Source organism: Lepidochelys kempii, chromosome 27, assembly GCF_965140285.1.
Source record: "Lepidochelys kempii isolate rLepKem1 chromosome 27, rLepKem1.hap1, whole genome shotgun sequence".
Classification (NCBI taxonomy): domain Eukaryota; kingdom Metazoa; phylum Chordata; order Testudines; family Cheloniidae; genus Lepidochelys; species Lepidochelys kempii.
In genome coordinates, this window is record NC_136406.1 from 11,914,670 (window position 1) to 11,937,855 (window position 23,186).

Sequence of the window (23,186 nt, forward strand, 5' to 3'; positions counted from 1 at the left end):
CAGCGTGACGGGCTTCACCTTACTAAGAGCAGATGGGCATTCACCCATATGTTAAATACCCTTCCTTAACCGGCTTGTAATGAAGAGGTGGTACCTCCCCGCAGACAGCTCTGGGCTGCCTTCCTGCCATTGCTAGCCTTCCTGCTGCTGGAGTAAGGACTTTGTCATATTGATCGGTTCAGGCTGCGTTTCCTCTCACAAACGCGAGCTATCGACCTGCCAAAGCGGATGGGGTCAAACAGCACGAGTGGGGCAGCTGTATTCTTCTGGGCAGCTCAGTCTGCTGTCATGAGCAGCTACAAAGGATCTCTAGGAAGGTCCCTCTTTCAGAGCCTTTCGCTCAAGTCCAATAAAATTAAACAAAGGATACGGTTTGTTCTTCATCAGCCAGACGTAGCATCACACGTGCATCCCACACCAGGGCAGGATCTGAAGTTTGGTTTGCTGGCTCTGCTCAGTTGTCTGTCCAGGGTGAAGGTTGGGAGCAGGGTCCTAAGTTGAGTACCCACTTGGCAGAGCTGGTCTTTGGGACATGAGCGCAGTGCCCACTCAAGGATCAAACCCTTGGAGCTGGAAGCAGTGGTGACAAACCAAGCTTTTCTTTTTGCTAATGCTGAGAAGATTGCAATGGGGAGATCTACCTGGTTGTAGGGCAAAGGGGTGTGGCTACAATGGGGGAGATCCAGAACAAGGAGTCGACTAATCTTGTGCTTCCCACTCCTCTCTCTAGTAATACACAAGTCCCTTGCTGCTCCCTGGGAATGCCTTCCAAACTCCGGGGAGTTTACAAATCGACTCCAGGTGTCATGGACCCTGAAACAACCCCCACATCCTCAAAGGCCCCCATTCAGAGGTGATGTGCAAGGTGGGGCTACACTGGTGTAATTGCCACGCTCCAGGGCTAGACATGAGCAGCACCTCAGGGAAAGAAGCGAACAGGAAAGTGTCAGTTAAATTATCTTTCCTCCTCTTAACTCCTACCACCTCCCTGCCCCACAGTGTGTAAGTTACAAGGAACTTCCATTTCCCCAGCTGTAACTGAGGCATCCCCTCTGACTCTGACCTTCAAATCTGAGGGACCCAAACACAGGCACTGGAAAAGCCACTGTATAGGAGCTCTGGGTCCGGACTGCGTTACAGTGGAAATCATAGGGAAACCCCTCCACCTCAGGGGTTCTGGAACTCAACCCTTTGGGCCTGATTCGGATCTCACGCCCATGCAGATCAGGAGTCAAGGGAATTACACTGGAGTGAGCGAGTGGAGAACTGGGCCTCTTGTCTCCATTAACCGTGGGCTAACACTTTCCGCTCCAGGGTTCTGGGCTCGAATAACCCCCCTCTCAGGCATTGCCTGCCCCGGCTTACAGGCTGTGGGGTTGATCTACAGAACGTGCAGAAAGCAGGAGCCCCATGCAGTTAGATCTGTGATCTCCCCTCCCCCCAGCCCCCATATGCTCTACTCTCCAGGGATACTCAGTCCTCAAAAGCCCGATGCCTCTTCCTAGGCCCACATACTGCTCTCTGCTCAGCCCTGAGCAAACTGCCTGACATGGATGGAGCAACTGGCCCACGGGGAGGAATATAATGGTCGTGTAAAGCAGAGTCAGGCAGACAGACACCCCGTCAGGTGGGTTGTATCTGCAGTTGGGCTGGGAGACAGCTATGGTAAGTCACATCTTCTGCTCCCACTGTAACCACCTTCAGCGTCTTTGCTGACCGCGTTAGCTAGGGCCGCTGAATCAGCTCCCGTCATGTGTTTTGCTGGCAGCCCTTGATGGCTGTGTGTCACGACAAAGCTCCTCGTACAGGCCAAGGGGCACCACACAATGGAAGCTAATGACTGGAGGGTGCGGGGAGCATCTGGTCCACAAGGAACTTCAGGGCTTTGATCTTTAAGAGATTGACCTCCTAGGGTTAACACCCAGGTCCTGGCTGACTTCCTGGGGTCCTGCGGGAGCCCAAGGGACTCCATGCCAAGGGGGAAGGTTTAGGGTCCAGCATATCTGGTCTCCAAGGAGATGAGGCCTCTAAAAAAGAGGGAGGGTTTCTAGTCACTGGAGTGAGCCCTGCCCTGCCCCGCCCCACCTTCCTGCCACCACAACTACCCTCCTCCTGTGCCCTGAACCCCCAGCATGACCTGGCTTCACTGCCTGTTCCTGACCCTCTCTTGGGCTGGGGCAGTCAGAAATAGGGCAGGGAGGAACCAGTATGGAGACTACTTTGGGGGCAGGGAAGCTGATAGACAAGAGAGATGTGACTCTTCCCAGGTCTGAGGTGCATTTTCAAAGGCCACAACTAAAATTCTCCAGCCATCTGCTCAAGCCCCATCTCTCAGAGGTTTGGTAGTGCCCCCCCCCCCCCCATTCTGGATCTCTCCAGCCCCATGCTAGCTGGAGAGAGGAGGGACTCTGGAACATGCTCCATGCCCTTGGTCTGAAATAGCTGCCAAGCTGATGGCCCTCTGGGCATGCTGCAAAAAACCATCTGCTAGGGTTTTAGTGGGACATTGCTAAGGAGTTGAGGGCAAAAGGGGCTTTGCTGTTGCTTTGATTTATTGATTGGCTGAGCTCATTAGTCCCTGCCTGTGATTTTTATACTACTGGGTAGTCATCCTTATGGGACTGCAGGTCTAAGTGATTGTTAACCCCCCAGAACTTTATATATGGGCATTTACATCTAAATAATTCGCTCTAGGGACACTGCAGGACGAAAACCCACGCAGGAGGTGCTGAACACTGATCCAGTTTTATGGGAGGTGTTTGTTGCTGGTCCCATTGAAATTAGACAGTTCAATTGAAATTAGTTCAAGCGGCAAAATTCAGGCACAGATTTGTAACACCCTGAGCCTCAGGAGGGAGTTTGGCTCAGGGGAGCTGAGTTGGGCCCGTTCACAGCAGGATTGGGACATTCCTTTATCATGCAAGAATAAAACACTTCCTAGTGACAGACTACACTAATCTGAACAGCTCAGCTGTGCGGCTCACGAGCCAGCTGGGCTGTCTGTGTCTGTGTGTTTCTCTAACAGGAGGGGAAGCCCTTCCTTCATCTTGCATGAGCCATGTGTCATTCCTAGCCAGCTTTCCTGGGGGAGACACACACAGAGAGAGACTCTGTCTGCTTCAAGGAAGGAGTGTCAGGGGCTGAGCTCAGCCACGCTGTGGCAATCCAGCTGCAGGGCCCCTCTGTGCTGCAGCAGGAAGAATTGTATGTGGGGCTCATCACATTTTGAATTCATCTGCTACTGAGTCAGCATTTATCCATCAGGGAGGGGATAAGAGGGCAGGGTTCAGAGAGAGAATGAAACAGCAGTAAGAAAGGGGAGGAGAAAGAAGACAGAAGACCGGATGATTAGAGAGATGCACATCAGGAAATCATGGCTAAATTTGTGTGCCTACAAGACAGCCAGATGCTGGGTTTTATCCTGGTGGCAGTTCCACTCATAAATCTAGAGTGATCCCATTGCTTTCAGTGTAATTCAGAGCAAAATTTGGGCCCCAACAACAACAACAACTCTTCACTGTTGTACAGAATATTAGGGTAAACTAATTCGAAATAAGGGTCTCTCATTCTGGAAATAAAGCATCCTCAGAGGGAGTTAGAGTCTGTCCATAAATTACGTAACCTTTTTTGGTGATTTTCAAGACCAATCCATCCCCTTGTAACACTGAAACAGACACCCAGAATTACGGCCCCATTCACCCCCTAAAGCATTACATCATTTATGGACAGCCCCTTATTCTGGAATAGCTATTCAGGAATACTCCCTGTGTAGACAAGCCCACAGACACCTACCTCATAGGCGTATTCTAAGGGTGAATTAGTTAATGCCTATGCAGGGCTTTGTACGTACAAAGTGCTCTCTTAAGCAATTCTCAAGGATGGAGCCTAAGTGCACGGTGAACCTGGAGAGAGTTTTCGTCAGAGTGTTCTTTCTCTCTGAATTTAGCTTTTATCCAAGCCAGCTCTGCTCCCAGACACCAACAAGGGGTAAAATGCTGGCCTGCTTTCCTCCCACCATGCACGAGTGGCCTGTGAACTCAGAGGCCCCCCCAGAAATAGATAGCGTTAAACACTGTGTGAATTCCTGCCTTCAAACTTTTTATTGATTTTATGCAAAAGCAGTAGGTAATTACAGGCCCGACAAAGACAGTAAAACATTACAATCAGTTATAAATAATGATGAATAAATAATATATAGACACACATGGAAAAAGATAACACTACTACCCAGAGTATGCACAGCCGGGGCTGAAATGAAATTGGGTTGCTTGGCATCAGGTTCACTTCCATCCTCATTGAGATTGTACATGTGAGAGTGAGACCATTTATAGACAGAAGAATTCAGCTCCCATTTAGACACTCCAGATCTCCAAAAGCACCTAGGGTCCAGATCCTATAAAGGCATTCACGTGTCTAGCCCTCCTCTACTATTTAAACCAATGGGAATTAGGTACCTAAAAGCCTTTGAGGATCTGGGCCTATCTGACTTCAGCAGACAGATCAATGGGATTTGTACTTCTAAGTCATGGAAAACTCTGAAAAAATAATTAGGCCCAAGGTGTCTCAAATGGCCCCCCAGTCATTGAGGTACCCACAATTAGTCATTATCTTTGGACTCATTGGTTTAGCCCAAGTGGTAACAAGCTGATCTTTGGTGTTAAAGGTCCTAGAGTCAAGCCCCCGCCTTGTGGGGCTGTGAGGCTAACAAGAGAAAAGAAATTAAAGCATTTGCCTCTGGCCTGCATTAGGCCCAAGGTCAATCTTGTTCTTTCTGACTTTGCAAGTATGAATCTTTGAAGGAGGGAGTGAGAGTTTGTACAGCGCCTGGCACACTGAGGTTCTGGTGCAAGACTGGTGTCCCTGGGTACTGACTAAATACAAAGAATAAATATGAATCTATGAAATTCTGCTCCCACAGACATTACAATGGTATCAACATGTAACTCCATTACAATGTTTGATTTTCAAATTATATTGTAAAAAACAGGATTTCCGATTTGTTTATTTAAACTGAATATATTTGGAAAAACAAATTTTAAACTGTTCCAATTTTTTTAAAAATGACAGAAACGCAGTTTTATTGTGACTTACTGGAGTTGAAAGAAATTTAATTTGATGCTTTTAGATGAATTTTCATCCATTTTCAGAAATGCATACTAAATTATGATGGTCTACTACTTTGTTTTGGTATCTGTCTACACCCAGTCATTTCTTTAAATATATCTGTAACTGAGACAAGAGCTAGTTGGAAATCCAGTTTTTATCCCCATGAAAATTTGTTGTTCAAAATTTGGTTTCCCAGAGGAAGTTTCAAACTGACTCAAGGAACAAGTTTGATTCAAATCAACTTAGTTTAAAACTCTTGTTTTGCTTTCGCCTATTTAAACCAGAAAGAAATAACACGTGAAGTAAATTACAAGTGAAAAACTTTCAGTTTTGAAATTTCATGTGGGAAAGACAGAGAGACAAGGAGGTGAGGTAATGGCTTTTATTGGACCAGTTTAAACTTCTCTTTCACCAACCGAAGCTGGTCCAATACAAAGGTATTACTTCACCTACCTTGTCTCTCATATCCTGGGAACACTGCATACAACATATGTGGGTGGAGACTCATTTTTCCCCCACCAAAAACTTTGGTTTTAACAAAGCCATATTTTCCAGAAGGAAAACATTCCACGTGAAGTGTTTCATCTAGCTCTAATAAAGATCATGCAGATGTCACAAAAATTGCAGGTTTTAGAAATATTGGTTTTCTATAAACTATCCAAAAAAACCCCAGAAGATGGCACCAGGACTATTCATGGGGATGTGTTTTATGAGGTGACAATTTGCAAAAAAACAAAACAAAACTCCTATTTGTTTTCTTTTTTTATAACCCAAATCCCAACATCTGCAGCCTTCCAATTTATGCAGCACAAGTATTTGCATTCTGAAATCACAACCTGTGAGGGTTTTTTGCCTGATGTTTTAGACAAATCTATTTTGTTCTTGTCTCTCTCGCCAACAGAAGTTGGTCCAATAAGAGATATCCTGGGACTGACATGGCTACAACTGCACTGCATACTGTAGGTACAGAACAGTCTGAATTGCTCAAGGAATTTAAAATGACATATATGCCCTGATAAGTTACACATGTTGACGTCAAAGGGACTTAAGCATGTGCTTAAAGTTAAGCAAATTCTGGGCTTGGCTGGGGACTGTCTGGCTGTTATAAAGAGCTGGTCTAATTTACGCTGCCTCCAATGGTTCCCAATGGAGCTGTCCAGCAACACAAAATAGCCAGAGTTTAGAGCGCTTCAGACACACCCCTTCCCACCTCCAACATGCCTCTTCCTGCCCCTGGTTCCACGGGTTATGAGGAAGAGAGGTTATGCTGCCTGGGGAAACCTCCCCCTGCATCAGCCCGGATTCCAGCACCTATACACTGCTGGATTTGCATAAAGAAGGTGGAGGCAGACAGGAATCCTCTCCCACCCCTACAGATGGTCTCTGCAGATCAAGATTGAGATGCAGAGGAGGGACCACGTGCTGAATCTTGGGATGTCTTGCTGGCTTCTCTGGGGATAAATATCGGACTTCAGTTAAGCTGGTACCTATCATGCGATGAACAACAAGAGCGAGATCAATTTGTACCCATAACTTTGGGGAGGTAAATGGGGTCTAACATTCCCCTAACTAACAAAACTCTGATTTCCATCAATGTCAGAGTGTCCAGTTTAGGTTCTCATTAGACAGACCTATCATTTTTCCTAATGCTTCCCCCTTTTCACTTGTTAATCTCTTCAGTTCAGGGCTTCCCATCTTCCCTTTGTTTCCTATAAATTGTCCTTTCATGAAGATTCATTGCTAAAGCATAGCCGGGGGGAGGGGCAGTCATTTAGTGCATGAAATGAAACTTCAGTTCCTTATAAGGAGAAAGAATGGGGGTCTGCTAGGACCACAGACAATGTCCAAGAAAGATGAGCCGTGAACGGGCTAGAACAATGGGAAAATAGAGAGACATAAAAATAGAACACGAGTTTTCCCCCCCTGAGCAACAAGAGTTTACAAAATCAAAAACAACATACTTAATTCAGGGGACGTTCCTCATGGTGCTTATAATTAGGGGCATAAATATGTCTGCTGCAGCAGCTTGGAGACTGCATTATCAATATTTTTCTATTTAAGGTATTGATCGATTCCACATGCCAAGGGCATGGCAGGCTTTCTTCTCACCGGCCCAGGTTTTGGGAACTGATTGATTCAGTTATGTTGTTGATAGACCAGGAATTCTGCAAGTGAAAGGAAATGAACTTCAGGTCCTTTGTTGCCTAGATATGAAGGAAAAAGGCAGGTGCTGGACATGGAGTCAGGACTCCTGGGTTCTGCTCCTGGCTTTGCTCGTGACTTTGGGCAAGTCACACCTACATTTTCAATAGTGACCTCTGGTTTTGGTGGCCTCAGTTTCTCACCTGATGGGAGAGGCCTTGAGGTCTGATTTTCAGATGTGCCAAGCGCATCTCAAACTGGAAGCAGAGGGAGGCAGCATCTCTGCAAATCAGACCTAAAGGGTTTCAAACTGTGCCCACAAATCAGTGGCCACTTTTGACATTTTGGCTGCTAGCTTCTCGTGTCATGGTTTCCCCATCTGTAAAGTGGGGATAATACTAGGCTTGCTTGCAGATCTCTTGGGAGTCTTAATGAACGTTTACAAAGTGCTTAGAGAGCCCGGGATGAAAGGGAGAGTAGAATTAATTAATCTGGAGTTACTTGCTCTAAATCATGATTGTCCCTTCAGTTTGGGGATCAAGATGTTGCTTGCTCTGTTCTCTACTATGCTGTTCTCTTTTGTCTCTGAAGTAGAATCTCTGGTGGAGTCTCCTTCCTTCGAAGTTTTTAAGGTCAGGCTTGACAAAGCCCTGGCTGGGATGATTTAGTTGGGGGATCAGTCCTGCTTTGAGCAGGGGGTTGGACTAGATGACCTCTTGAGGTCCCTTCCAACCCTGATATTCTATGATCCAAAGTATTTTCAGGCAGGATGGAGAGGGGGTTTCCATCTGGCACAGGGACCAGCGCTGGTCTCTACCATCCAATAAGAGCACAAGAACGGCCATACCGGGTCAGACCAAAGGTCCATCTAGCCCAGTATCCTGTCTTCTGACAGAGGCCAGTGCCAGGTGCCCCAGAGGCAGTGAACGGAAGAGGCAATCATCAAGTGATTCATCCCCTGTCATTCATCTTCTAGCAGTCTGAGGCGAGGGACACCCAGAGCATGGGATTGCATCTCTGGCCATCTAGGCTAATAGCCATTGATGGACCTATCTTCTATGAACTTATCTCATTCTTATTTAAAGCCCATTATAGTTTTGGCCTTCACAACATCCCCTGGCAAGGAGTTCCACCGATTGATTGTGTGTAATGTGAAGAAGTACTTCCTTTTGTTTGTTTAAACCTGCTGCCTCTTATTGTCATTGGTGACCCCTAGTTCTTGGGTTATGTTTAATTGGAAAGGCTTGTCTTCACAGGGGATAGGTGCACCAGTAAAGCTATATCAGTGTAACCCTCCTCATGTGTCAAATGGGGGTTGCATCATTGTGACCTAACCAGTTTCAAACTACCTCAGCTTCAAATTGCCTTTTACTCTGTCTAGTGTGTCCAGAACCACAGAGGCTTGCTCCAGGTCATCTGTGATATTTCTAAGGCACCGATTGCCGTGGTAGCTAAGCACCCAAGAATGACTCAGAGTCCTCCTGGTTCCCAGTCCTTTGCTCTAACCACTAGACAGCACAGCCCTCAACAGCTCTCTGGGATTCTGCTCCAAGTGGACAGAAATGTGCATATTTGTGCTTTCAGCCTCCCATTTCTGGACTGTACCCTTTACCAGGCTTGTTTTCACTGCCAAGGTAATTCAAGTGTTGCCTCTCCTAACTGGAGTCCTGTCCGCAAACAGAAACTCTTCCCCTGAGAGTGGGGGTGCTTTTAGCTCGATTTGGGTGGCCCGTAAGGGGGTATAGGCTAAAACTCAAATGAGCACAACCCGTCAGCTGCTAACATGATCATTTGACAGCATGGATGCTGGTTAGCTTTACTCGAGCGCTGCTAGTCCTCCAATATCTTCCCACAATTCCCCCCTATGCACCCAGAAAGGACAGACAAGGTCTCCCACACTTCACTGGGAAAGAAGTCCTAGAGCAGGTCAGCTTGCTGCAGCACAAAGGACCATGGGATGTGCTCCCAGAAGTCTTAGCACCGCACACGAGTGAGCGCAGCTGAAGCGTTCTCTCGCAGTGGGGCTGCTCTGGCTCGAGCTAGGCTAACTTGAGGGGGAGCAACCCGAGTGCTAACAACTCAGGGGAACTCTTCACCAAAGACAGACCCTTCCTAGCCATCTGTTTTTCCCCTCTCCGTTGGGCTGCTCCCGGCGTGGCTTTGCCTGGGGTCTGCTCTGTGCATTCTCTCTCCCTGGTCCTCTGTGCTAAGCCAAAGGCCCCGTGGTGGCTCTAAGAAGCAGGAAGCTGGAGTCTGACTCCATCTGCTGTGCTGCGTCCAGCCCCCATGGACCTGTTGACCCTCGCGTTTCTCAGGAGGCAGGCGACACCTTTCCCTTCCCGACCCAACTCAGGAGCTCCTGAGCCCAACTTTAGCTCTGCTTTTAACCCTGCCAGGTGCCAAGTACCATCCAGCACCTCTCATTCCCACCAGCAGCCCTCCGAGACATACTGCCTTTAAAGCCCTGGGCTTCTCCTTCTAATCCCTTTTCTGGGCTTTGCACCCTTTTATCAGGTGGAGTGTTTTGCTTTAATGACCCCAATCAGCCCCCGCAGATGCCCTGCACGGAGTCATTTTCTCGTTAAAGACCAGATCTCAACTGACACCTGGGGAAATAACCTTACACATGATCCTTGAGCTTGGTTACATCTTAACAGCCCTTTGGCAGGGAGCAGGGGAGTCCAGCTTGGTCCTCCTTGGACTTTCCCCGGCAGCTGGTTTCACTTGACTGGTATTTCCCTCCATCTGCTCTGAAAACTGTTCCTCCTTGCACCATCCCACATCCTTACCACTCTCTAGACAGACATTTCATTCTGCTCAGGACTGATTCTCCATCTGCTACCAGGAGGATGGGGGTGGGGGGGAGGGAGAAGAGTAGCTAGTAGCAGGCGGGCCCTCTCCTGCATTCTCTTCAGTGGCTGTCAGGAAATGGCTTAGATTCCAGTTTGGAATGAGATTCCCATCCTCCCGCTCTGAAATCGTTTACTACAAGATTCATTAAATCACAGGCCACCATCTTTCCATGGACAGCTGTATATTGCAGAGCGCTTGCCGCCTGCTGCTTGGACATAGCCAGAAACGCTGCAACGCAGCAGTTTCCAGACAGCAAGATTCATGGATATGACTGACTCCGCGTCCATTACTCATTCTCGCTGCTGGGTCACTGGCCCCATGGTTCCCTCTCTTTAAATCAGGTTTATTTCCCTGTCTGCTCCCGCTTCATTGCCTCCTCTAAGCATTTCTGATGTGGGCACTGTGACATCCGGGGCAAGCAAAGTGGGATTGTCTGTTTTGGAGAAGCAGCCAGGTCAGGGCACCATATGTGCGAGAGGGAGAAACGGGGCATGGGAGTGACGCCGAGTTCTGATCCACATCCCAACTTGCGGGTGGGGGGCGGGGAGGAGAAGGGGTGTCAAGGGTAGCAGGTGAACTTCCCCTGTGTGGAGACTAGACCCCAGCCCTGCCCTTTCCACCCAAGACCCTCCCCCGGCAGCCTGAGCCCCCCCACGGCCAGAGGAACCCCAGCCGGCCCGAGCACCAGCCTGACCCCTGGGCTGCCAGCTGGCCCGAGCTGCCACTGGCCACGTCTGCCCCCCAGCTAGAGCAGAGCCCCCACCAGCTTCGGGGAGAGGAGGAGCGAGAGTGGGGCCTTGGGGTAGAGCATAGGTGGGGCCATGGTCTGGCTTAGGGGAGGCATAGCCTGTGTTACGATACCCACCGTCCATGGGGGATGTTATTTCAGGCCCATCCCAAAGAACAGCCGCTTCCTCGAGTGCACAGAAAACAGGGGCCATAGACTCATGTTTTTAACCTGCCATCCTTGTGTGGATCAGCCACCCGACTCAATCCTGAGCTGCTTTCCTTCACGCTTATGCCCTCCCTGATTCAGCTCCAACCGAAGCCAGGGGCTAAACCTCCCCTGACTTCAACGGAAGCAGGGCCAGGCCCCCAGCTAGAGAAACACCCTTCCGCAAACACTGCGAGAGAGACCTTCTTTCCGCTTTTAGGGGTGGGATTCTCACAAGTGCTCAGCGCTGGCTGATGTCTGCCCCCTGGCGTCAATGGGACTTGTATCACTGACATTGATCGGCGCAGAACTTAGGCCAGTGCTGCATGCTTTTGATTTACAGGATTTGGCCCAAGCAGAGTTACGGTTGGGGTTAGATTATAAATTCTTCAAGGCAGGAACCATGCTCGTGCTCTGTGTTTGTACAGCACCTGGCACAATGGGGCCCTGGTCCTTGAGTGGGGTGGCTAGGAGCGACCATAATACACCTAAGAGCAATACAAATGTACAGCACCTAATGCCTACTCACCCTCTCACAGGGTCTTTGATGGGCAGATGCTGCTTCTCACAGGGTCCAATGCAGTGGTGTTTTAGCTCCCCTGGCTATGAAATGCTTGAATTAGCCAGGGCATTACGGTTCAAAAGGAAAGGAATGGTATGAACTCCAAAACAGTTCTGAGGAGTATCTGAGGAGTCTTTGGCAAGACCCCACCTTCCTACTCAGAGCTGGTCTTCAAGCAGCCAATCCTGTGGGTGATCTCCCTGGGACTGGTCATCCCATGCATCAGAGGCTCATCCAGGCAGTAAGTGGGCTCTGACTCTTGGCTGAAACCTGGCTTCCCTCACCAAAGGAGAAGCAGAGGTGTGTTGTCCTTCTTGGTCAATCCCAAACTGGGCTGGGCCTTCTCCTTTTAACTACCCTCTCCACACCTGACATCTGATGCAGATGTAGCAGAGCTGGGCCAGGTGGGGCCACAGGCCTTCATTAACCCTCTCCTTGCCAGGGTGGGGCCTTTATGCCCCCGCACACCCATCCACATATATAGAATCATAGAATCATAGAATATCAGAGTTGGAAGGGACCTCAGGAGGTCATCTAGTCCAACCCCCTGCTCAAAAGCAGGACCAATCTCCAATTAAATCATCCCAGCCAGGGCTTTGTCAAGCCTGACCTTAAAAACTTCTAAGGAAGGAGATTCCACCACCTCCCTAGGCAACGCATTCCAGTGTTTCACCACCCTCCTAGTGAAAAAGTTTTTCCTAACAACCAACCTAAACCTCCCCCACTGCAACTTGAGACCATTACTCCTTGTCCTGTCCTCTTCCACCACTGAGAATAGTCTAGAACCATCCTCTCTGGAACCACCTCTCAGGTAGTTGAAAGCAGCTATCAAATCTCCCCTCATTCTTCTCTTCCGCAGACTAAACAATCCCAGTTCCCTCAGCCTCTCCTCATAAGTCATGTGTTCCAGACCCCTAATCATTTTTGTTGCCCTTCGCTGGACTCTTTCCAATTTATCCACATCCTTCTTGTAGTGTGGGGCCCAAAACTGGACACAGTACTCCAGATGAGGCCTCACCAGTGTCGAATAGAGGGGGACGATCGCGTCCCTCGATCCGCTCGCTATGCCCCTACTTATACATCCCAAAATGCCATTGGCCGTCTTGGCAACAAGGGCACACTGCTGACTCATATCCAGCTTCTCATCCACTGTCACCCCTAGGTCCTTTTCCGCAGAAAAATATATATATTTGCAGTTATTGCCAATGTTATTGCTCTAGGGTTTCCACCCCATTTGGCCTATGTATTACTCAGTCCCTTCATACAATGCATGGGAAAGTTGCTTTACAGATGACATTGTGATGGATTCAGCACAGGTGCTCCGAGTCTGATGCTCCTTCGCCTCAGACCTTGTGGCCTTTGCAAATAGCTACCACTCTGACTTTGCGTTAATATAAATGACAACACAATGGGCAAGGTAGCACTATAGGAGGCCATGTGACCTATAAGGTGAGTGCACTGGGTTCTAGAAGACCAGAGTTCTAGTCCCAGAACTGCTTTGTGAGCGTGGCTGTTTTTCTTTGGGGAAGGGCCTGTCTTTCATTATGTGTACGTACCGCGCCCACCACAATGAGGTCCTGATCTCAGCCGGCATTTCTAGGTCCGACTATAATAAACTAATTCATAAGAGTCACAAGGCAGCAGAGAATCAAGCCATTTCGATGCAGATTTCATAGGAACCTAAATTCAGGGTCTTTAAATCTGAATTCCTTGCTGCCTGGATCTGAATTCCAGCCCCACTGTGGTCCACGTGGCTTTAGCCACTAGCTTCGGTGGAACTGGGAGGCCAATCTGGATCCAGCTTTGGATTTCAACCCCCCTTGAAGAACAGAGGTGTCTGGATCCAGGATTTTAATTTGGGCCCAACTCAAAAATCAAGAAATATTTCCCCAGTGAGATGGAAAAGCAGTGTCCTGGCCATGAAAGAAATCGTTGGCTGGCTCCCCCACCACTTTCCCCTGTGTATGGCTTTTCCCCTCTCTCCCGCTGCGGCCTTGTTAATGTCTTGTGTCAGGAAGTTTAAAAAGTGATCCTGCACCGTAGCACATGTGACGTTGCAATTTTCTCCTCGCAATTAAGTTTTGTAATAAAGTTTATCATATTACTTCCTTATTAGAAGCTTAAAACATTTCTGATGACAGACCAGAGCCAGAGCCGAGGGATTTAATATCCCATCTGATGGCTGAGTGCTTTTCAGCAGAAGGCAACCATTTTCAAATTAGCTCATCCTCTAAATATTTAATTATCTCCCTAGGTTTGAACCAAAAAAGATGGTGCCTTTGAGTTTAAAGCCGTCATTTCCAGCCCTGGGAGACAACAGCCAGAGAGGAGACGGTCGCTCAGAGGCGCGCGCTCCGTCTCTTCCTCTTGTTCTGTCACTGGACTTGGCTCATTGCTACCCGGCCCCAGGCGACCCTGGAATGAGACTAACGCGGAGAGAGGTTCCCTTGACAATGGGGGAGCTGCTTAGAAAGGCTCCTGCTCCGTGGCCAGCTCTTGTATCTGGCAGCAAGACACTTCCTACGGAGGCAGGATATTGTCACATTGGGACCCAGATGGTTCTCAACCATTTCCTGTTACAACCAAAGAGATTTTTGACATCCACCCATCCCATTTAGCTACAAAGAAAGGGAAGATGGTTGCACCTGTTCTACCCTTGCAGGTTAACAACCCTTGGATTATGGGCATCCAGTGGCCAAACCATCTCAGGTAAAGCAGTGCTCATGGACATGGCCTGCTCTCTATTTCTGGGTGAAAAGGCCACTTTAACGAGGGTGATTCCTGTGTAAGTCTCCCCCATGCAAAGCCCATTCAGCTGCTATCAGCCCACAGAAAACAGAGGTGTGGGTTGGGAAAGGGAGCTTCCTTTATTCCCACGGAGAGACAAGAGAACAGCTCAATAAATGAAACGGATTCCCAGTCTCCCTGTGCCCTGTCTGTGATCCCCCAGGCTCCTCTCCCTCCCAGCCCTTCCCTGCACTCCCTTTGCTTACTTCTCTCCCTGCTTTCCCCATGGTCCCTGGCTCTGCCTGTGCGACCCTGCCTTCCTCATGCTCCGCACCCCAAGCCTGCGACTTCCTGACCATCTCCCCCTCCCAAGAGCCAATCTGTTTGCAGGCTTTTGGCCCATGTCCCAGAGCTCCTGCCTAAGAGCTGCCAGATTCGCTTCTTTCCCTGGACACTTCGCCAGCAGCCCTAAGTCAAATTTCCCGTGAGAGAACCCCACAACTGACCCAGATGTCCCTGCCTGGGGTTCCTACCCCTGCTCCTGGGAGCAGCCCTCCAACGTCGACTCAGTTTCCCTTAACCAGGCCCGTTCTTCCCCTTGTCCCCAGGCCTCTGCACGAGCGCTCCTGTAAATCAGCAGGGGGTTCGGGCCAGTCCTCCCCAACAATGGTCATCACCTGTTCTCCTTCCCCAGCGCTCTCTGTACCAGCTCCCTGCCGCAGTTCCTGTTTCTCCCTGGGTCTCTGCACCTCTCACCCACCCCTGTCCTAACTGACTTGCCACTACCCCAGTTGTTCTCATTTATATGGCCCAGGTGCCCTCTCTTAAGTCCAACTGGGAGGCAGCTGACGAGTCACAGGAGCACTGGACCCCGCTCCCTCTTTAAGGGACCAAGCACCCCCTGACACCCATCTTCCGGCTCTCTTCCATGTTCCCTTGCAGGGGCACCAGAACGGGGGGCTGGCAGGGGTGGGGGCCAGGAGGCCATAGCCCTCCCTTTTTATTGCCATAAGGGCAAGTGATGGGGGAGGGACAGAGAGGAGCGAGAGGGGGTGGGATCTTGGGGGGAAGAGGCTGTGTGGGGGCAGGGCCTCAGGGGAAAGGGGCAGCATGGGGGGGACGCAAGGCCACAGTTCGGGTTCCTGTGGTCCCCCCACTTTTAGGATGCTTCCGCCACTCTTGTTCCCTTGTGCTCCCCAACAATCCCTCATGTTTTCCTGGGTTTCCTTGTGTTCCCCTTTTTCCCTGCACATCCCATGCATTCCTCTTCTCCAGGCTGCCCTGTGCCATCCTGCAGGCCCTCTGCTCCTCTGTGCCTTAAAGAGTCATTGAGTCTAAGGCTAGAACGGACCACTAGATCATCTAGCCCGACCTCCTGCATATTGCAGGCCATGAACCCCACCAAGCACCGCACACCAGCCCCAACAACCGAAATGAGACCAAAGTGTGACAGCTCACGAGAGACGAGAAGGTTATGTGCCTCGGGTTGCCAAGTGTCTGGTTTTCGACTGGAACGCCCAGTCAAAAAGGGACCCTGGCAGCTCCGGTCAGCACCGCTGATCAGGCCTCTAAAAGTCTGGTCAGCAGCGCAGCGGGGCTAAGGCAGGCTCCCTGCCTGCCCTGGCTCCGCACGGCTCCCTAAAGCAGCCGACATGTCCAGCTCCTAGGCATGGGGACATCCACGGGGGTTCCGTGTGCTGTCCCGCTCAATTGGGGGGCTCTGGAAAAATGGGTGCCCCCCGCAACCTGACCTGCTCCGCCCACCCAGCCCTCCTACCTCCGAGCGGGGGAAGCGCCCACACCCTGACTCCGCCAGGAGTGCTGGGGCGGAGCAAGCCCTGAACCCTGACCCCATTTCCCGCGCAGGAGGATGGGAGGACTGCAGATGGAAGGGATGGGGAGGGGCCCCCACTTGCTTTGGCCCAGGGGCCAGGGCAACATTATTGAAACCCTTTGGGTGCAGGGGAGGGGAGGGTGTTTCCAAAACAAACTTCCACCCTCAATCAACATATTTTTTTCTAAACATTTTCACTTTGGTTAAAACAACCTTTCCCAGTGAAAACCTGGCACAACGAAAATTTTCCGACCAGCTCTAGCTGGAATTTTCAAACAAGCCCAAGGGAATTAGGCACCCAACTTCCCCTGAATTCTTTTAGGGTTCTTTGAAAATCCCAGCCACCATGTATGACTGTCCACGTAGGCCAGAGGATATCTGTAGGGGTGGCTTTGTGTTTGCGTGTGCTCATCCACCTTCTTGCAACTGGTTATGGCTGTATATGTGGCCATGTGACTGCTAGTGGAAACATGCATTGCGTATGACTGTGCGCCTCTGTGCATGGGACACGGTGAGTGTGTTCACTTTGGGTCTTCCAACCCTCAAACCTGCTGATGGTTAACTTGCCATCAGTATCAATCTTTGGTGGGGCACTAGGGCTGGTTCCAAACTCTCCCCTTTAATCAGCCCATTTGCAGGCTGTCTGCCTTGATTTCCTTTTCCCCTCTCTGGTGCTCCAGCCCCCTTCCCTTCCTTTCATCAGAGGGTACCATTCTTTGTGGAGCTGTCTGTCTGCATTTCCCTTCCCTGCCTCCTCCTTACTCCGTTCTCTCCTTCCCACTTGCCCCATTTGTCAAATCCACTCCCCTCTGACTGGCTCTGTGCGGCTGTCTCTAAGCTTTAATCAAGGCAAGGGGTTTCCTATCAAGCCATTGACGCCCTCTGTCCTGGCCCTGCTACATCAATTTAACACCGGCCAGCAGAACCCTGCTATGCCAGATGGGGAAGATTTGGTTACCGGCGCCCCGGGACTCCAGATCTGGCAGCACCAATGAATTCAGCTCCCAAAAGATATGAAGAGGGATACATAAGAAGGCAAGCAAAGCAAGATAGCAAACAAGGCCTGCTTGCCACTCAGAGGTACTGTCCCCATGGCAATTGCTTTCTACCGCAACCTCTTCCCTTTGTCTCCTTTTCCATGCATCAGCGGCACAGAAGGCTGGGTCTTCCAACAGGTTCAGGCCAAAGAGAAGGCCTCATGAGGGTAAAGAGAGAAGCCTGGGAGGCTGGATGGGGGAGATGCCATTTCACACCAGCAATCACTGGGACTGAAAGAAGAGCCCACAATCTCTTTATCTCTAGAGAACCTTACAGAAGTTATGCTGGCTGGGTCAGAGATGGGGCGTTGGGGACAGAGGTACCCTGTAGGGTTATTTCTCCACCCAGAACTCGGGAGCATTTTCTTCTAAAGATCCCATGAACTTCTGAGGGAGGTTTTGGACCCAGTGTCGGTCTCAGGGCCAAATACGGAAGTCTTCACTGCGTGTTTACTCCTCCCACTGAGTTTTGTGTTAATAAAGACTTCAGGGTTTGGCTTTCCCATATGATGGTTTCAGTCTGGTGTAGCTATTGATTTCAGTGGAGTGCTCTGGATTTACCCTGGTGTGACTGTGAGGACAATTTGTCCCTTTGTTTTCAACGTTCTCTTTTTGTCGCAACAGCATTTCAGGCACGCTAAGCCCTCCTTGGAGGGGGAGATGTAACAGCAAGTGACTGCAACTAGCAAGTGTGTAGCAGGGACCACCAGGCACTGGGATTCTCCTTGTTCTACCTGAAAAAAAAGGCAAAGCTGGCCCTCACCTCCTGAACCATCCAAGCATGGGCTTCTCCTGCCCTGACTAGCCTTGCCTTTGGGGAACACAGAGTCATAGATTGCGAGACCAGAAAGGCCCAATGTGATCATCTACTCTGACCGCCTGAATAACCCAAGCCATAGAACTTCCCCAAAATAATTCCAGTTAGAGAAGCACCTAAGCTTAATTTAAAAATTGTCAGTGATGGAGAATCTGCCCCCACCCTTAGTAAATTGTTCCAGTGGTTAATTACCCTCAGAGTTAAAAATCTATACCTTATTTCCAGTCTAAATGTGTCTATCTTCAACTTCCAGTCATTAGATCATGCAATACCTTTCTCTGCTAGATTGAAGAGCCCATTATTAAATAATTGTTCCTCAGGTAGGTTCTTACAGACTGTAATCAAATCGCCCCTTAGCCTTCTCTTTGTTAAGCTAAATAGACTGAACTCCCTGAGTCTGCCAGAAGAGCTGGTAGAAAAGCTTTTGTCGGAAGATGCTGTTTTGACAAAAAACAAATTTTTTTGGTCAAATTGTATGAATTTGGACAAAATTTTGTTTTAAAAAATTGGGAAAAAAAAGTTTCAACATTTTCAGAATGAAAAGTTTCCATTTTTCGTTCCAAATTGACTTTTCATTTCAAAATTTACTTTATTGTACATTTTAAAACTTTTAACAATTAAAAAGGGTAAAATATTTTGATGGACCGTGAATGAAAAAAACTTTTTTTAAAAATTTTGTAGCACAGAAATAAAACCAAAATTTTGGTTTTTCATCCTAAGTCAGGACAAAAGAAAAAAAATTTTTTAATGAAATTCACACTCCGGAGTGTTTGGACTTTCCCTCCTTTGTGTGATGTTATTCCACAAACATTAGACCTTTTATAACTTTGCTTCTCCAGCATCTTCATTCTTTGGACCACTCTGTAGGGACAAAACGCTTCAGTGGACCCACCTCATTTTTCCAACCCCCAAATCCTCCAAAGCTGGGTTCTCATTCTGTAGTCTGCCCTGACGGGCTCTACTGGGGGGCCATGAACTGTAGCTGGAGAACAGCTGCTCAAGACAATTCCTAGCGTACTGGCCATGGTATGACAATTCTATTGTCATTTTCTCTTTGCACTGGGAACTGATCTGCCCGAGATATAAAGCAATGTTGAGAAGGGTAGCTTCAGACTAGTCTTCATGTGAACAGTAATAACACACAAAGAAGATACCTCGATGCTGGTAAAAACTGCATCTTTTTGCTGGTGTTACATTTATGATGAGAAATCCCTGCAGATTAATTCAGAGCCTAAAACACTCTCCTGATCCCACCCAGAGCTTTCTCAGCATTATCAGGATACTATTCCTGGTTTACATTTCCAGAAAACCCACAAGATCCTCATTCCACCCCGTAAAAGAGCTGTAGGTTGGAGCCTCAGAGACGTGGCGGGTCCTTCTCAGAGCCTGGTTAGATGCATTATCTCGCAGCCATGTGGTTCTGGTAAATGCATTTCCATCCATCTCCCTGAAGTGGAGAAGACACTCCGATTAACACTCAGGAATGAAGTGTTCATCAAGGTCAAGATAACAAGAGCTCTAATGGGGAAGGGGGCTCCTGGGTTCCTTTTAGATTCATTAATATTCCCATGCAGGGAAATAAATTTTCAGGAAGAATTAGTGGTTCCTATGGAGAAGGCAAAGAAACGGCAGCTGGTTGCATGGTGAGGTTAAGCATTTACAAACAAAAGCACCTGCTCTCCAGTGCTTGTTTCTTTTCCCGGGCATGGCAGAGAACCCATGTATGTGAATGCAACATGCCTGTGTCATGATGCCTTGCAAGGTCAAAAGTGGACTTGGCTGTGAGTCTTTACACAGGTCTCTTGATTCAGGAAGGTACTGGAGCATGTTCTTAATTTTAAGCATGTGAAGTAGCAGCTGTGTACCAGGAGTAACGGTATTGAAATCTGGAGTTACACAGGCAAAATAGGAGTAATTGCATTGAAATGGATTGTGATGTAGGTAGGGTTGCCAACTTTCTATTTGCAGAAAACCGAACACTCTTGCCCTGCTCCCTGCTCTGCCCCTTTTCTGAGGCCACACCACTGCTCACTCCACCCCACTCCCTCCGTCGCTCGCTCTCCTCCACCCTCGCTCATTTTCACCGGGCTGGGGCAGGGGGTTGGAGTGTGTGTGCGGGGGTGGCGGTGAGGGCTCCAGCTGCAGGTACAGGCTCTGGGGCCGGAGATGAGGGGTTTGGGGTGCAGGAGAGGGCTTCGGGCTGGGGCAGGAGTTTGGGGTGTGGGAGGGGGCTCCAGGCTGAGGCAGAGGATTGGGATATGGGAGGGGGTGTGGGTTCTGGGCTGGGGCCAGAAGTGAGGGGTTCAGGGTGTGGGAAAGGGGTCTGGGATGGAGCAGGGGGTTGGGGTTTGTGGGAGTAGAGGTGAGGGTTCCGGCTGTGGGTACAGGCTCTGGGCTGGGGACTGCGGGCTCTGGGGTGGGGCCAGAAATGAGGGGTTCAGGGTGCAGGAGGAGGAGCTGGGCTGGGGAAGGGGTTGCAGTGCAGGGGGGATGGAGGCTCTGGCTCGGGGTATGGGCTCTGGGGTGGGGCTAGGGTTTGGGGTGCAGAAGGGGGCTCCGGGCTGGGGCAGGGAGTTAGGGTGCAGGAGGGGATGCGGGATGTGTTCTCCAGGTAGTGCTTACCTCAGGCAGCTCCCAGGAAGCTGCCGGTATCTCCCTTTGGCTCCTAAGCTGAGGCGCGACCACATGGCTCTGCACGCTGCCCGTGTCTGCAGAAACCACCCAGTCAGCTCCCATTGGCCACGGTTACTGGCCAATGGGAGCAGATGAGCTGGCGCTGGGGGCGGGGACAGCGTGCAGAACCCCCATGTTCATCCCTCCACCTAGGAGCCAGAGGGAGATGCCAGCAGCTTCCCGGGAGTCGCGCAGAGCTGGGTAGGGAGCCTGCCTGCGCCGCCGACCAGTCTTTTAATGGACCAGTCAGCAGTGCTGACCGGAGCCGCCAGAGTCCCTTTTCAACCGGGCTTTCCAGTCAAAAACCGGACACCTGGACACTTTGATCTTTGGATACCAGTCAATCCCCAGAGTCTGAAGGTGAATGAGCCTCTGCGTGACAGCACTTGGAGAAGGATATGGATCCCTGAGACAACTCCCAGCCTTCTTGCTTTGCAGGCTGCTGCCCCGCTCAGCGGATGAGCTCCTGATGCCTCCTACTAGGGGGCTTCTCGCACCTCCTGAGTATTTTCCCAGCAATTGTGACTAACTCCTAATGGGGCTAATTTCCCAGTCTGCTGAGAAAATGTACACTAATAGCTGCCTTCATTCCTCATGCAAATCAGGCATACGCTGGCCCCCGGAACAAAGAGAAAAGCACCTTTATGGAACAAGCGAATGGCAAAGCTTAACAAGCACATCTGAGCACCAGCAGGTTGGACCTCTACCCCTAAAAGCCGTGGAGTGGATGCACACTTGCCACCACCCAATTTAAAGTGGAACATGCTGGGCTTGCTGCTGGCCAGTAATAATTCTTAGCTACCTTATGGGTCCCACTCTCTCTAGCTTACTTTGGTTACAGAGCAAGCTCTTTGGAGCAGGGACCAGCTTTTTGTTGTGTGTTTCTGCAGTGTCTGGCACAATGAGGAAGCCTGGGGCTCCTGGGTACTGCCACAATACAAGTAATAACAAAGGAAGGTAGCTATTATTACCCCCCCACCACCACCACTATTTTACAAATGGGGAAACTGAGGCACAGAGCCAAGCAATGACTCGCCTGAGGTCAGTGACCAAGTCAGAAATAGAACCCAGGTCTGCTGATCCCCCACTCCTGGGTTCTATTCCCTGTGTCCTGCTGTCCCCATATTAGGCAACTAAAAGTCGGGTCAGAAGGTGGACTGGAAAATGAGCGATGCCCACGGGCAGCTGTGAATCACAAGAGATCTTATTCCCCCTTTCATTTTTCAAAGTGCATTTAGTGCTGGGAAAAGGTGACTGACAGCCCTGAAGACTGAATCCTCTGTGTTCCCAAAGGACAAATATGGGATCAGCAGTGGCGGGATGTGCTTCTTCACGCCACACTCCCCCTCCATTGTACCGCACCCCTGAACTGGCATGGGAGTAGAGAAGTGTCTCTGAGGCCCATTCGCCTAGTGGCTCCTCTACCATCAAGGGGACCAGCTAGCAGCATTGGGGTGGGGGTGGGGGTTCAGCCATGCGGAACCTGTCCACTAGTATCTGATCCAGAAGCCACCAGTTCACCAGAGTTGAAATATCCAGTTTTCTTGGGACCATAAGGTTCAAGGTGGTTTGCAAACTTCCTTTCCATGTCTGCTAATGCACTTCTGTTTAACCCTAAAAATCCACCCTGGGGACCAAATATGGGGTTTGACTTCTGATCCACCTCTGCAGTTGAGAATCTTTCCCCCACTCCACCACCAGATGAAGTTGCAAGATCTCTTTAATAAACTTTCCAAAAGCGTACCATGTAAACCTTGGAGCTTTGCAGTAAATCCCTATTAGCTTTGTATTTAATTTGGGATTTATGTACCAATATAAAAGAGAACAGCAATGGCAGGGAATGGGGCGGGGCACCTAGGAAATGATAGGCCAATAAACTGCTTTTCAGCTCTGGGAAATTGGTTGAGAGCTTTATAAAGGTCAGTTTAATGAAGACCAATTGGATAAAAATAAACGGATGGGGATGAGCCAGCAATGGTTTTGCTGGGTGAATCCTGCCTTTTAACCCTGCTGGAATTCTCAAATAAATAAAGGAAACAAATGAGGAAATGGATGAATGTAAATTACTCAGGACGCCAGAGAGTTTTTAGCAAGATCCCTCACATGACACTGTTACAGAAATGTAACAACCACAGGGTGAGTAGTAGTTGAAGTGCTGGGGGAAGCACGGAGTAAAGAAGCGATAAAAGTGAGCGATCGGGGTGGGAACAAGGTCCCATTAATGCTGCAATAACATGATGATCGGGTAAAGTGCTTGGCTACGGTGATGAAGGCATTATAAGAACCCAAACAGACTAGAATAGGTCGAAGCCCAGCACTATCAGTCTAGACAGGAAGAAACCACGTTTGAACAGTGCTCCTGGATTCTCTTTCCGCGTTGGACTTCTGGAGTGACAAGTTCAAGGACACAGTCAGATCCCATATGCACCTATATTGCGTTCCTGTATTGCAGCCAGGTGCTCAACCTCAAAATCATTCATGGTGCTTGATGAGACCTTAAT